The sequence below is a fragment of the Myotis lucifugus genome, unplaced genomic scaffold (assembly GCF_000147115.1).
Source record: "Myotis lucifugus unplaced genomic scaffold, Myoluc2.0 scaffold_3, whole genome shotgun sequence".
Taxonomy (NCBI): domain Eukaryota; kingdom Metazoa; phylum Chordata; class Mammalia; order Chiroptera; family Vespertilionidae; genus Myotis; species Myotis lucifugus.
The window spans coordinates 18,949,051-18,954,235 of record NW_005871051.1 but is presented as its reverse complement, the minus strand read 5'-3'; positions in this window follow the sequence as shown (position 1 = coordinate 18,954,235).

Here is a 5,185-nt window from a genome sequence, read left to right as displayed (position 1 = left end):
GTGCTCCGGAGCCCACCCCGTGCTTAATAATTCAGGACATGTCAACAGCGTTTCACCGGCGGCACGGGCGGCAGGAGCCAGGCCAGGGGAGGGGGCAGCCCCCAGCCCAGGACAGGGATCCCTGGTCTCTGCCGGAGACCTCGTCGAGCTGCCCCACAAACTCTTGCTATACCCTAGCCACTCGCGGGGTCCTCTGATGGCCCCACTCCCAGGCCACCCAAGGAAGACGCTGCACCCAGAGCCCTCAGCTCATTCTGCCACTTCTCTGGGCCACACCCCAGGAGGGGTCAGCCAACTCTGTCTCCCAGCTCCTGGCCTCCCTGACTCCTGACTCCAGCATCCAGCCACCACCTGACCCCACTCCCCCCACCCCTCACGGTGGCTTCTAGAAACTCCTTGGGAGAGCCACTTGTTTGAATGGGGGGGGGGGGGGCAGAGGCAGAGGAGGGCAGGATAGACAGACAAGGGGACAACCTGAGGCCACCAAGATTCTTGGCTTCCTTAGAGCTTTGCTCCAGACTTCCACACTGACCATACCCTGCCCCCTCTGGGACGCTGGCCACCCCACCCCCACTTTCTCCCGCCCCACCCCGACTCAGTCACTCCTATGTCTGGGACAGAGGGCACCCTGGCTGGCTTGTACATCTGTGGCCACTTTGCTTCTCCAAATTTCTAGCCACAGCCAGGCTGGGGGTGGGAGGATGCTGTTGAGTGAACAGGCCAGAGAGCAGAGAGGCCACATGGGGGTATTGGAGGGAGCAGACGTGTGCAGGGCTTGAATGGCAGGGTGTGCAACCCAAAAAAACAGACCGGGGTGTCCCCTGGCAGAGTGGGGCAGGGGAGCCCAGAGGGGCTGCTGTCCTGCGGGGGTGGGGGAGGCAGGCATGTGGGCTGTTATCACAGGCAGGGACAGACCCTGTTGGCAGCCGGGAGGCGAAGTCTCGGTGCCCCCAGTGGGGGGGTCCCAGTGAGCAGCTTGTGATCTGGGGTGCCCTGTGAAAGCGCAAGTCCTCAAGGAGGAGGAAGCACTTGTCCCCTAGAGGAAACGGGGGGGGGGCTGATTAATCGGGGCGCTAATGAGCAGCAGGGAGAGGAAGCTCAGAGGGGCGGGGGAGGCGGCTCCATCGATCCGAGAGCCGTGGAACCAGCAGCTGAAAAAAAAGTGAGAAGGGGAATCGATCTGAGGGAAACTGCAGCTGCTGGGGATTAGAGCCCGAGAGTCCACCCGCTGCCCGGTGGCCACCCCTTCCCGCGTGTCAGGCGTCAGGCCTGCCCCCTCGGGGCGCAGCCCCTGCCCTGGGCCCTGGAGGAGGGCCCCAGGGATAGCCCCCATGGGGGTGGGGGGTGCAGGGGAGCCACCCTTGGGAGGCAAGAACAGGTCAGCCCCCTTCAGTCATCACAGGTCACCCCAGCATGGATCCCAACACCCCCCCCCACACACACACATACCCTGGCCCTGTTGGCACTTTGCTGGGATTGTCCCCAGCCTCTCATCAAAGTAGCATCCTGAGGGGCCCCATGGCTGAGCCTCCCCACAAGCCAGCACCCCCAAGCTGGGAAGATAAGACCCCTGGGGCCAGGGGCTGCATCTGGCAGGGTCCCCAAAAGAAAAGTGGGGTTGGCACTGGGAGCAGCTGCTGATCGTCCCCCTCTCTCTGCCCCTCCCACGCTTTCCCCTCTCTGCTGGACTTTAAGTCTGGACCCTTCCAGTGCTTCCTCCCCCACCCCCTTGTCCTCCCCCAGCCTCTCTTCCCCTTTCTCCTAGTATTGATTTTTCTTTGCTTTTTTTAAAAGGTGATTTAATTGCTTTTTTAAGGTTATTTCAGTCTGGGGCTCAGCCAAGAAAGCGGGGAGCTACGCCCCAAGCTTTTCCCAGCACTCGCTGCTGCCCTGGACTCAGTGCACATCCCTAAGTTGCCCTGCCATCCACTGAGATCATAGTCATACTCCCCACAACACACTGGCCTCCATCAGGAGCCAAAAGCACATCCTCTTTCCTCCTGAGGGCCTGGCAGGAAGCCTTCCGCCTTTAGAGGGAATGAAGTTGGGTGGTAACTGGTGTGGGGGAGGAGCGGGGAGCCCGGGGCACTGGAAGTGGAGGGCAGGCGCCCCCACCATTGCCCCACAGACAGACAGCTGTCTCCAGGTGTCCCGCGTCCCCATCGTACAGACTCCCAGGAATCAGGCTATGCGCAGTGGGAGTCCCCCCACCCCACCCTTTCAGCCCATCCTTTGGTCTGCCCCCCACTCCAGTGTCTCCTGTTTCCCCCCTGGCCCCCTACACCCGCTCTCCCTCTGGCCCCCCGTCCTTTCTCCCCTCCCTCTCCCTGCTTCCCTGCCTGCCTCCCTCTCTGCCCGGCTGCAGTTGGGTGATAATCTCCCTCATTTAGCCTCCTGGCTGCTTCCCCGGCTCATTGCCCAGCTGGTCCCTGGGGCCCGGCCCAGCTTCTTCCCCACCCCCACCCCCAGCCCAGCGCCCAAGCTCTCCCATCCCCTCCCTGCCCCCCCACCCGCTCCCAGGGGACAGGCTGCCCCCTGCAGTGAGCGTCAGGGCCAAGTGTAGCTGGCCAGAACCCGAACTGGGTGTGATCAAAATGGGAAAGGGCCGTCAGGGACTCTAGCTGGGAGTGTGAGTGCCGGGTACAGAGCGGGGGCCATGGTGGGGGGTGATTACCGGGTCTGGCTTGAAGCCTTAGCCAGGTGTCCTGTCCCCTGTTGTCCCCATTCCCCAGATTAGGTCCCAGTTCAATTCTCCACCCGCCCCCCCCACCCCCACCCCAAACGGGATGAACTAGGCTTCCAGACCAAGAAAGAGAACGGTGGATGGACTGCGAGGTGAGATTAGAGTGGCATTTGTCCAGCCTGACCAGGCAGGGCATGGGAATGGGGGCAGAGTGACGGAGGGACAGGGAGGGCAGGGGGTTCTGACTCTGAGCACCTGGGAGGGGGCAGGTGTTATTCGGACAAAATAAAACCTCCCAGAATGCAGCGTGTGGGGCTCCAAGGACCCTCCAGGTCTTCCTGCATCAGGGCTCCTGGGGCTCTGCCTCTTCTCCCAGCACAGGGACCCCCACGCTGAGCTGCATTCGCCCCTTCCCACCACGTGTGGCCCCAACTCCTTGTCTTGGTGGCCCCATTCTAAATGACATGACCCCCAAAATCCTAGAAAGCATTCCCCTAGAGAGAGTCCCCAGCCTCCCTCCTGGTCCCAAAGGACGCCCCCCTTGCCATCCTCGACAGCCCAGACACTTGTTCCAGCCCCGGCTCTGGTGCGGACCAAGGGATGAGCCAGTGCGGGTGGGCAGGGACCACGCTGGGGGGTGGAGGCCGGGACTGGGCCAGGCTGGCTGGTGAGCAAGCAGCGGTGACAAACGGGCTGTGCGGGGGCTGAGGGGCGGGGGGCGGACCGCGGCTGATTTATCTGGGTTATTTATGCTGCGGACGAGGCAGGAGAAACGGTTAATGAGAGTCCCGGAGAAGGGGGGTGGGGAGGCCCGGACGTGATCTGAAGCGACTTAGGAGGGTTAGTGTCCCACCACCAGGCCCTTCCCCCACTGCCCCCTGCACTCTGCACCCCAGGCCCCATCCTAGGGCCAGCCCAGACCCCACTCCTGTGGCACCCCTAACCCCCTTTGGGATGCCCACGCTGAGAGAGTGGGTCACTAGGGACTGAAGGAGACCAGGTCCAGGATTGAAGGACGGCTGGAGGAACTGGGGAGGGGGCCAGGAAAGGGAGGGCAGGGAAAGAAGAAAGATAAATCTTGGCTGGACAGAAACTGACCAAGTCTGTGGGGCCTTTGGGGTAGGGGTGGGTGGGGGGAGGAGGCCAGTGTAGCAGTGGGTGGGCAGCTGGCAATGTCGGAGCTGAGGCTGGAGAGAGGGCATTGGGGTGCAGATCTGGTGTCAGCCAGGAGCCATCTCCCGGCCTGAGAGGCGAGGGGGGGTGGGCAGTGCAGGTCAGAGCGAAGAGAGAGCCAGGGAAGGAGCAGGGAGAAGATCCAGAAGAGGAGGGGGAGAGGGCTTTGCAGTAGCGAAAGCTGCTGGGAACAGATAAGGCGGCACAGCAGCAGGAGGGATTAAAGCGCTGAGGGGTGGGGGCGGGGGCGGGGGCGAGGCAGGGAGGAGAGGGTTGAGGGCAAGACATCAGGACCAAGGAGATGATGGGAGAAACGAGGGCTGCCAAAAGGGCAGGATTTAGTCAGGAACCGAGAGGCGATCATCACCTAGGAACGAGGGGGGATAGAGGGGACCCCAGCGCATCTCCTGCGGAGGGTGGTCTTCTCGACCACTGGCGAGCCCCACACCCTGCACCTGTCAGAGGCAGCAGAGCTAAGCAGAAGGGGCCATTGCTGAGGGTAGGGTGCTGGTAGATTGTTGGGTGGGAGTAAGTGGCAGAGGCCAGCCCTGGGAGCCGCTGAGCTCCTGGCAAGAATGAGGGCACGCAATGCCTCCTAGAGGTGGCCAATGAAACCCAGGGTCACGGGGAACATCCGTAGGGTACCCAGCCAGCCTGTCCTTGGATGGAGACCTCATCATGCCCAGGGTGGCAAGGACCCGCATTTCAAGGGGGTTTCTTTGTGGGGAGAGGTGTGGGCATGGAGGGAGGCAGGTGGCTTCTCCAGGCTGGCGCCCTGGATTGGAAGCCCCTCGCCATCTCCAGCCCTCCTGCTCCCCAAGCCTCCCAGACGTGTGCACTTGGGGAGGGTGAGACCCCTGCTCCTTCCAGACGAGAGTCTGCAGCCGTTCAGAGGTGGTGGAGGTGACGGAGGGGAGCCTGGAGGGAAGGAAGAGGAGGAGTAGAGGGGGCAGGGGGAGGGGAGCGGGGGTGGTGGGTGGGGCAGAGTAATTGCATGTTTGTCAGTTCTGTCTGCACTCGAGGGAGCGAGGGAGCCTGTGTGGTGGTGGGTAGAGCTTTGCCACTAGGAGTATGTCTGTTGGCAGAGGTGTCAGTGTGTCTGTCTCAGGGGTCTGGGCTCTCCTTGGCCTCCGCCCCGCTTTGTGTTTTGGGGATGGTGGCTCTGGGCACACCCAGCTGTGCTCCGTGCTGATGCGGCAGATGTGGCGGGCCCCAGCTGTGTCTGTTTCCCGGAGAGGAGGAGGGGGATGCAATCAGCTCCCCCGATAATGGCTGCTAAGTGCTGGGGGAGGACCTTCATTGATGGGGGTGGGACCGGGGCCCAGGGCA